Below are 10,963 nucleotides of genomic sequence, written 5' to 3'. Positions count from 1 at the left end.
ATTAGATTCAACCCGGGAGGTGGAGGTTACAGTGAGCCAAGATTGTGCCACTGCACTCCAGTCTGGTGACAGAGCGAGAGACCCCATCTTAAAAAAAAAGAGAAAAAAATATATATAACATATATTGTATATTATATTTCATATATATTGTACATTATATATTTCATATATAGTATATTATATATTTCATATATAGTATATATTATATATTCCATATATAGTATTACATATTTCATATATAGTATATATTATATATTTCACATATATTGTATATATTATATATTTCATATATATGAAATTTTCTTATTTATATATAAATAAGAAATTTTGCAGCCAAAACATTTTTTATCTGTTGACTGTAGTATTTTCTAAACAGCTTCTTGAGTTTGATCTGAAAATGACATAACTGATCTCATAGAATTATAGTGTTCTAAATTTGTGCTTACAAAATACAACCTGAAATAATCTTAGCCCTAATTTTTTGAGAGGATCAGGTGCTGGTGGTCTGGGTGCCACCCTTGTTTTATTTTATAACTTTATCATATAGACAAAGTATTTTGGCTGAGGAAGAAAAACACACTGAGAAATATGAGTCCAATTTGAGATGCTCCTCATTTATCGAACCATTATCTTGCTTAGAAGGATAGAAAATATTTTATATTTTAAAAATGTACTTAAAAAACTAAAATTGTTTAAAATGATGTATATTTTATGTTCATATAATGGCTAAAATTATTTTAAAAAATAATCTTCTAGAGATGTTAAGGTTCTTTATGTAAATTTTTAAAATTAATGATTTTCACATATTTTTTCAAATAAACATTAAGTTGTATTTTGAAAATACAACTGTAATTCATAATTCCATCATAAACAAGAATTTGAGTAATTATTAATACCAGTTGGCAAAATCTAGTCATCCAATATGTTCAACATACTCCACACAGAAATATCCAATACTATACATTACTATTATTAATAAACATATAAACCATGCATTCTTTACAAACATTGTGAAAAATTAGAGGGATTTAAATAAAACTAACCAATAGACTTTGTACATACAATTATAATAAAGAAGTTTGCTAACCGAAGTGCATCTAAAATAATAATCATACCATTTGATTGTTTCAAGGAAAAGGTCAAGTTGAAGTTCTGTGAGACCCCAGAAGAGAGTTTTCTAGATGCTAGTGCTATGACTTAAATCTTTATGTCCAGATAAAACAAAAATTATTCAATGTAGACATTTTACAAAGGGAAGCACAAAATATTGTCCAAATATTATTATAACTGTTACAAAATTTTGGTGGTTCTTAGAATCATTTAAATTATATTACTATAAAAGTTTACATTTATATTTAATTATTTGTGGCTTACCTGAAAGTCATATCATACCCAGTTTGAGAGCTTTATGATATTTATCATTTTACATAGATAAGAAGTAGCTTAAAAGAGAAAAGTGGTGAACCTTTTACAAGCAGGATATTTTAAACGTTGTATGGAGAATTTGAGTATACACAGACATCCTCAATGAACCACTGTTTCCACTGGAGTTTAAGAAATATTTGCTTTGAGTGGGTGTTCGTCACACTGAAAAGGAAAGTAGTAAAAAAGGTAGAGTATCTTTAAACTCTACTAATTATAACACGGCCAATATATGTTCATCCTGTTTTAATGTTAACAAAGTGGTTTTATTTTTATTGTGTTTTGTTTGTTTGTTTGTTTGTTTGTTTTGAGATGGAGTTTCACTTTTGGCTCCCAAACTGGAGTGCAATGGTGCGATCTTGGCTCACTGCAACCTCCGCTTCCCAGGTTCAAGTGATTCTCCTGTCTCAGCCTCCCGAGTAGCTGGAATTACAGATGCCTGCCACCATGCCCAGCTACTTTTCTTTTGTATTTTTAGTAGAGACGGGGTTTCGCCATGCTGACTGGGCTGGTCTCCAACTCCGACCTCAGGTGATTACACCCGCCTCGGCCTCCCAAGTGCTGGGACTACAGGCATGAGCCACTGCACACGGCCAGTGGTTTGTCTGTTGGTTAAATAACATATACGAGCCCTAGAAAATTCTTGTGAGGCAGGTGTTTGTTTTATAGAAGAAGAAATAGCCTTAGAGCAATAATTTCACTAAAATTGCATAACTCATAAGATTAAAAAATACTCTAAAATCTTAAAGTTGTCTGAATTCCATGTAACTTCAAGTTTGTTAAATACAGCTTGGATTATATAAATTATCAATAAATAAGCAAAAATAGTACCAACTATTAAGTATAGAATATTCTGAAAAATACACTTTTTTTTTTCTTTTTTTCTTTTTTTTTTTTGAGACGGAGTGTCACTCTGTCGCCCAGGCTGGAGTGCAGTGGTGCGATCTTGGCTCACCGTAATCTCCACCTCCCGGGTTCACGCCATTCTCCTGCCTCAGCCTCCCAAGTAGCTGGGACTACAGGCGCCCGCCACCACACCCGGCTAATTTTTTGTATTTTTAGTAGAGAGAGGGTTTCACCGTGTTAACCAGGATGGTTTCTATCTCCCGACCTAGTGATCCGCCACCCTCCGCCTCCCAAAGTGCTGGGATTACAGGCGTGAGCCACCGCACACGGCCAAAAAATACACTTCTTAATATTCAACTCACAGGGAAAAGCAGAGTGATTTTGGTTCTGATTAAACAATATATTTTCTAGTAGATAATAATATATAATAAATAGTTCTCACCTACATACAATAGGTCCCACAATTTAGGAATATTTCATTGTACATTGACTGATGTATTGCCCTTTCCTGAAATTAGTCTAGATAATACCTAAAATATTTTGTTGATAGACTGAGTGATAATACTACAGAAAAGTTAGCATTCTGTATATACGTGTAATATACATGAAATACATATGTATTACACACTTTAACTCTTATAAAATAATGTTAAAATCCAAATACATATTTTGTTCTGATTAGTTTTAGACAAACTACTCAGCATTTTCAACCATTGTACAGGAAAATAATGGAATCTTAAGAGTTCATCTTGTCAAATTTCCTGTTACAGTTCTTTTTGCTTTACCGTTAATTACTTGGATTAAGCATCTTTTAGATTTGTCTTTAAATTAACAGACGTCTTCCTCTCTATATTAATGCATCTAACGACAGGAAATTCATTCTATTTCATTCTGAGTGCTGCCACATTCTCTGCCCTGACTACGGTTTTCCAATATTTTCTTCTTCACCCAAAAGGGGAAATACTGCCTCTCTGAGACAAGATGAAAGATTCTTCCTTATCAATTCACAGAATCATAACTTCTGATAACTTCCTAATCATTCTTCATCAGTGAAAACAGTCACAAAACACACACTGTTTGCTCTTTCATGCCTACTTGTACATGTGTGTCATGAATTTTGAAAGTGTAGCAGTTTAATGGCCGGCAAAATATTCAGGTTCTCAAAAGAAGATAATTAGTACATGAAATTTAAACACAAGAACTCATATAATTTTTAATAAAAGCATATTTCTAATTTAAAAATATTTTATATTACAGTTCTTATTTTCAAAATAATGATTATCACAGTTGCAACCATTATCATTTTTTATTCATTTTTAACTTATAAAGTTATATAATCATTTTTACCTCCATTTCTTTTCATGTTGCTTTTTATTACCCTACTGCTTTCTAACCATAGTTTAAATACAGTCTTCCAGTAAGAAAATAGAAAAATTCAGAAGTTGCAAATTCATAAGTCCCATATTTTAAAAGAGGACTTATATGGATCATAAAACATTTCACAGGTTGTATTGAAATATAACAGTATGTTTGTGTTTGCTAGTGAAAGAAATTTGAAGGAACACAAAACCAAAATCTAGAAGTAGAAAACAAAATAAAAAAGGAAGATAGTACTTATATGGACATTGATAACTATTTGTGGTTTTTCTCAAGTTTTGAGCTTTAAACTATCCAGAACAAAGGCTTTTAGTAAAGATTCTAAATGGAAGAGTGTTTCTGAGGATGGTCAATACTTTTTAATTTTTGTTTAAGAGGGATCATTATGTTATCCTGACATCATTATTCTAGCTGCAGCATTTCAAAAATAAACAAAGAAAGGACATTTTTTAACAGCTTTCCAGAAAAGGAAGTTTGAAAATCCCAATATAAGGTTGTGTTTTTCAATGGCAATACTTTTTTTTTCAGAAGTATTTTGTCAGTTATCTTGTGCTATACACAGATGGCCAATTATTTAGAGGACTCGATAAAGCAATAGATTATGTAATGTGAAAATAAAGACAAAAAAAGCAAGTGTCTAAATGTTTAAATTTTTAGGTTGTATTGGAAGATAGCAGAAATCAAAAGAAAATTAAAAAAAAATAGTAAGAGAAAGCCTCATTCTGGATACAGGGAGAAGGACATAAAATTCCATGTAGGTGATGACCAATACAGATATCAACATAAAGAGGTTTATTACAGTAAAGATTTCTATCTGGTTTCTTCATTGTCATATCCCGTGTACTCAGAGCACAGAACATACAATATTTATTGAATGAATAGGTAAATAAATAGATAATGAATAGCTGCTGAGCCTGCTTGATACGAGCCAGAAGATAAAACTAAAAAGAACGAAGGAAATACAAAAATAGGAGACAAAGGTGAACCGAGGTAACAATGATTCCAAGATACCTAAAGTGAACTGAACAAAACTAGGCCATGAAAGAGGAGAAGCTCTGTGGACTCTGAATATCATTATCAGATGATTTTTAGTTACTTCATCTCATTAACATTCAAGTTCAGTTGTGCCTAACTCAAGATCAGCTTTAGTTTACTTGTAACTCCTAGAACAGTCTTGTGGGTATAGATTGTATGGAGGGAAGAGTAGACATAGAAAATATTTGCTTTCAAAGACTAAGTATGATGACCCAAATTGACTATTTTCATTTATAGCTCCAGGGAAATCAAAACCATTCACTGTTTTTTTTACCTAATGAAATGTTACATTTGAGGCATCTCACATACACTGGAAAAAGCTCAGGTTTACTTAAGGGCTCACACATCTTCTGTGGCATTTCTGGAGTTGAGTAGGTTAAGCAAATACAGTACTAACTACCTGCCATCTTAACCTTTCTGAGATAAACCCTTTGTTTCCGTTACAGAAAGGTTACAGAAGCCTTTGAGTCATAGTTCTCTTACGGGGGCAAAAAAAAGCTCCAGGAACACAGAACAGTAGTTACTCTCAGGTCACAAAGAACAGCCCCAAAGGGCAAGCTTGGAAAACACACTCCAGCCACTGTGACATGTGGGGAATGACATTTGAGAGGTTTCCCTAAACAGAAAGCAACTCGGTGATTGCTTCTTCCTTCTATTCTGCACTCTGCTTTTCTGCAGGTCAGTGTTAAACTATCTCAGTTTTTGCAGCCATTGAGAAGGAAACAGTATGCCAAGTCATAATACTTTGAAATCTTTAGCAATCATTATTCTATTCTTTGGAATTATTTCTTAGTCCTATGCAGTGGATGCTGGCCGGGTCCAGTATAGGCCCAATGAATAAGAAGTAGAATGTGGATTCTTACAATTTTGGCACTAAGGATTGTCAAATCCTTATAAGGATTTCTTCAACTATAATGCAAATTCCCTATGGGTGAGATTTGTTCATTCACTTGTATAGCCCTTATTGTTAAAACAATGACACATACTATATATACATCAAGAAGTATCTGTTGAAGAAAGGAAAGTAGGTAGACCCTTGTGTACTCACAGGACCTTAACTCACAATGATAAGGCAGTGAGCTTGTTTTTACTTCATGCTTCATGTCTTACAGTTCCTTACTGTATGTTATTGCCCCTCCCTATCTCTTTTGTTGTTAGATAAGCAAACACATTTGCAATTCCTCTAACTGGCCACTTATAATTGTGATGTTGAACATCTACTTGCTAAGAGAAGAAACTCACTGCATCCCAAATGCCTACCATAGTGCCTAACAGAGATGGTGCTCACAAACACTTGAGAGAATAATCTAATGTGTACTGTATATATCTAAGATGTGTTATTAATGACAATTCACAAATCTGGCCAGTATAGTTGAAAACCCAGTGTTTGCAAAGAATTACATGTGCCATAAACCAGACAGTAGTACATGAAAATGCAGGAAACCTAAATGTAGTTAAGACAAACAGGTAAGTAAAAATACGAGGCTTTCTGTGCAAACACTTCAGAACGAGAAGAACAGAGAAAAAGTTGTTAGAAAAATGTAAAGATGGACTGATCATGTTGGGCCAAAGTGGACAGAGACACCTGATTGAAAGTGAAAAAATTTAAACTCAGCTTCAGCGATTGTGTGGATTTGCATGCAGAGGGAGAGGAAGGGAATTGTGTAATAACAGGATACATTAGTGTCATGCTTTCTCTTGTTCAGCATACCCCAGGAAAACTTTTCTTTTTTCAGATACTCAAATAAACCAAGTTTTTTGTTTGTTTGTTTGTTTGTTTTAACTTACCTGAGGGCCTTTAGTATGCAACTTTTTTTTTTTTTTTTTTTGACCTGGAGTATACATTGCTTTTTTCCCTTCTCTGCAATTCAACTGGTTTACTTTCAGTTCTCAGCTGAAATTTTCTTTATGAAAAACTTCCCTCTTTTACCTCTCCCCCTTTACTCCAATCACTGCCATCACACTCATTAGGCCAGCTTCTTTTGTAACACACCTTTGTAGCATTTCATAAATCTTTATGGGACATTTGCCATTACTGTAATTAAATAAATCAATTTTTAATTTGCTGTTTATGGTCTTAATTGTTTTATCACTGGACTGTTAGTTCCACCCTTGAAAATATTTTATCACTCAAATTGGCAACTAGAATAAAAATACTGACATAGAGGGAACTCATTAAATTCTTATTAAGTTACTAAATGAGCATGAGATTTTCTTACGTATAAGTCCAAAGATGTCAGTGTCCTAAAAATGTTTGACTGATTTGAGTCCCACAACATCTGGGGTAAAATTTGACCGTCCACTATGGAAAGCCCTGAGCCTTGTGGCCCCTGTGATGGCCATAACAACGAACATTGAAAATGCAAGAAACTAAAATAACCTATCTATACCAGTGTCTTTTCTCCTTTGAGAACAGGCCTTTAACTTCACTCTGTCACATATGAACAAATGCTAGTGAAGGCCTGAGGTGTGTTTGAATGAAACCAAGCCAAAGAGTCTCTGAGGAAGAAAAAGTGCAGTACAATGGAACAAACAGATTTACTTCACTGGAAATAAGTTAACTTTCCTCATTTCCCATAGAGCAATGCCTGGACACTTATTTGCTTTACATATAAAATACCTCAAGCTTTCATACAAAGGGTTACCTAAATCAAATAAATAATTTTGATTCCTTCATCAAAGAGAAGTCTCCAGCTCTAGTAAAGCAGACTATTACAACTTGAAAATAACAGCTTACTTGCTTAATTCATAGAAGTTTTTTTTTAAATAGAAAAATAAAACAGAGAGGAACAGAGAAAGTCAAAGTAAATAAAAAGGAAAAGCATACATTTATACTTACATTTGAAAAGCCAGCAACTAACTAGGAAAGTGAAAGGAGGAGACAGAAGCCCGTGTCGGTCCAGCTGTGTGACCTTCAATCCTACTTCCTGCCTTCTCCCTGTACCTGCTACACACTAGACCAGATGTAGAATAGACATGTTTGTGTTGATGAACATCTTCTATAATCTGTACTCTCCAATGTAACAAACCCTAGGAACCTGTGTCTTACAGCACTTGAAAGTTGTCTAATATAATGAAACAATTGAATTTTAAATGTTATTTTAGTTTAATTTGAATTTAAATTTATATATCCACCTGGTTGGTGGCCACCATATTAAATAGCATAACCAGAAACTTTTTCTTTAGGTTTCAATGCTTTTCCACTCCCACTCTACTGACTATTTACATTAATGAAGTTTGAACTTTTCTGTTTTATCACCTCACCCCTGCATCATGAGCTTTATGTCATTTCCTTTTGTATCTCCAATATTTACTATAGAGTATGAAAAATACTAAATGCTGAAAAATATTTATCAGATAAGTGCTGGAGTAGACAAACTAGAAGTTACAACTTCTCCAATTCTTAAATACATTTTACTTTACTCAAAAATGTCATGAGAAACTAGAATGATCATGTTAAGGCAATAGAAATCTTATTGCCTATTCAAAAACAAAAGATATGATTTTGTTGTATAGCTGCTGCTTTAAGGATTATTTTGAAAATATTAGTAAAATCCCCTTAATGTGATAAAATTAGATATTAAGATAACACATAATTTTTAGAGTAAAAAATAAATTTTAAAAGATATCATAGTGCTTACTTATTTAGATTGAGTCTATATATTTATTCATCTGTCAAATAATATTTTATGGATCATGTGTGCACCAAATTGGATAAATTGTAATCCTTCACCTAGTTGAATCCTTCAATCCAGTTGAATTACTGGATAACTGTAATTCCATCACTAGGAATCTATCCTAAGGAAATCATAAGAAAAAAGACAAAAATCATAGCCTACTTAATACTTATTTTAGTGCTATTTAATTATTAAATTATTATAGGTTGCATTTAGATAATGGTGAAATAAATTATTCTAACACTATGTTGAAAGATAATTCAGTCATTATATTTATAAGCTAAGGTAGTAGCAAACCTTATGAATCAACTTGACTGGGCTAAGGGATGTCCAGATAATAATAAAAAAACATTTCTGGGAGTGTCTTATAAGGGTATTTCTGAAAGCCTTTGAAGAACCTCATCACTGCGGGCAGGCACCGCAGCATACAATCCATTGAGGGATATTGAATAGAATAAAAAGATGAAGGAAGGGTGAGTTCTCACTCTTCTAAACCTTCAAATATTTGAGCTGCTGGTTCTTGGGCTTTTAGACTTGAGACTCTGGGATTCACCCCAGTTTCCCCTCATCCCACTGTCTTCTTGGGCCCGGGAGTTATATCATGGGCCCCAATGGCAATTAAGCCTTTGGACTCAGACTGAATTGCATCAGTGGCTTACCTGGTTATTCAAATTGCAAAAGGCATATTGTGAGATTTCTTGACCTACTTGCATGACCCAATTCCCATAATAAATCTCCTCTTACATTATCTATTGTTTCTGCTTTTCTTTTTTTAAAGAACTCTGACTAATACATATAATGTCAACAAAATATTAAATAACATGTACAAATAAATTAAACAAATATAAAGTTAAGCCATTGCCAACATTATGTCTTGTAAAAATATGTTTCTCTTTTTTGACAAAAGCCTAGAAGATAATATGTGTTGTTAGGTTAAGAAACACGTGTTGTTATGTTAAGAGTACAACATTTAGAAGGGGAGTTATTTTTCCTTTTGTGTGTTTGATATGTTGGTATATATATATAATAAAATAATTCAAAGAAAAATAGCATGTTGAAAAATAAAAAGGACAATAATATCAAATTTGTGTCAGAAATCTTATATATGACAGATAGTAATAATATGTTTAATATAAAGATTATAAGTATCAGATGTCACTCACTCAGCTGATTTTTTAGTGATGTTTTTCTTTTTTCTATCATATGTTTTTGCAGATATCTGAATTATTAGATTTTGGGTCATTTTTAGAGGTAGTGTTAAGTGTGTTTATACTAAAAATTGAAATACAACCAATCAACAATTGTACAGTAACTGCTGTCACCTCAAGCTCACTATATAAAAGAAATTGTAACAACACAAAGACAACATGAAATTGACTCTATAGTGTTTAACAATATACCAACCATAGTGAATAAAACAAATGTTGTGTTCTTTTATCTAAATTGCTAATAGCATTCATGAATCATAATTTTGTTTTGTTTAGCTTTCTAATCTGAAGTTATAATTTGGTATACAAAACAGTTTCATAACAAGTGAGATATGTAAAACCAGGAATCAAGCTTTTAAAGACAGACTCCACTAAGAATTATTTAGTATAACAATTTAAGTTCATAGGCAATGCTAGTCAGTGATGAGGAAAATTGATAAACAAGCATAGATGAAGTAATAATAAACAGGTTTTTAATTACTGTATTAGTTTATCTACTCTCTAGTATGGATAGAATGTGCTCCTTGGAGGTAGTTCCATTTGTGGTTAACATTTGTGATTTAATATAATTGGTAAAATATCTCAATCATAAAAATCAGAGTTTAATTATAGGTAAGCTTGCATAAAAGGAAGTTGATGTTCAATAGGCAAGAAATTAAACATATCATTGCAGAGATTAGGGGCAACAAATTGTACTAAGAGGAAAAAAGGAATTTCAGTTTATAAAAGAAAGAACAAATGCACTTTTGCTTATTGAGTGTAGTTTTGTATCACAATCTTCTCAATATGTTAGGAAATTCCCAGAGAGACCATTTATGATGGAACAGACTGAGCTTCACTGAGTTATGTAGGAACTCAGAGATTTGAATGCTGGCTTGATACAAAGATGGGTCAGGTAGTGCTCTTCCTGGGTTGCATTTTCAGGGCTGGGACTGAGATCAGCAAGAATAGAGCATTTATTCAATTACAGTTGCAAAGAAGTGGCAGGTTCTGAAAAATCATACTCAAAAATAAAATGACAATGCAATGAGATATAATTTTGCATCTGCCAATTATTTATTTGTTATTGTTTTATATGAACATTATTTATCACCTATTTTACTCTCACCTTCTCTCTACTCCTCCATCCTTCAAACCCACTCAAAAACATGCACAATGGTATAGGCTTTGTAAGAGCAAAGAAGTCTGCTCGATTTGCTCAGAACCCAAAACTGTGATTAAAATGCATTTAATGTCACATAAATCCCAAACTAGTTAGAACTCTACCAGGAAGCAGGAAGTTCACAGAAGTCATCTTTCTCCAGAGGCTCTAGCCTCTTATAATATTGTTGAGAACTTTTACTCTCTGGCTGAAAACCACTAAATTTTAATATTTCTTATTCAGAAAAGGTTACCATA

Source organism: Chlorocebus sabaeus, chromosome 1 (genome assembly GCF_047675955.1).
Source record: "Chlorocebus sabaeus isolate Y175 chromosome 1, mChlSab1.0.hap1, whole genome shotgun sequence".
In the NCBI taxonomy this organism is placed as follows: Eukaryota; Metazoa; Chordata; class Mammalia; order Primates; family Cercopithecidae; genus Chlorocebus; species Chlorocebus sabaeus.
This window is presented reverse-complemented; position numbering follows the sequence as displayed.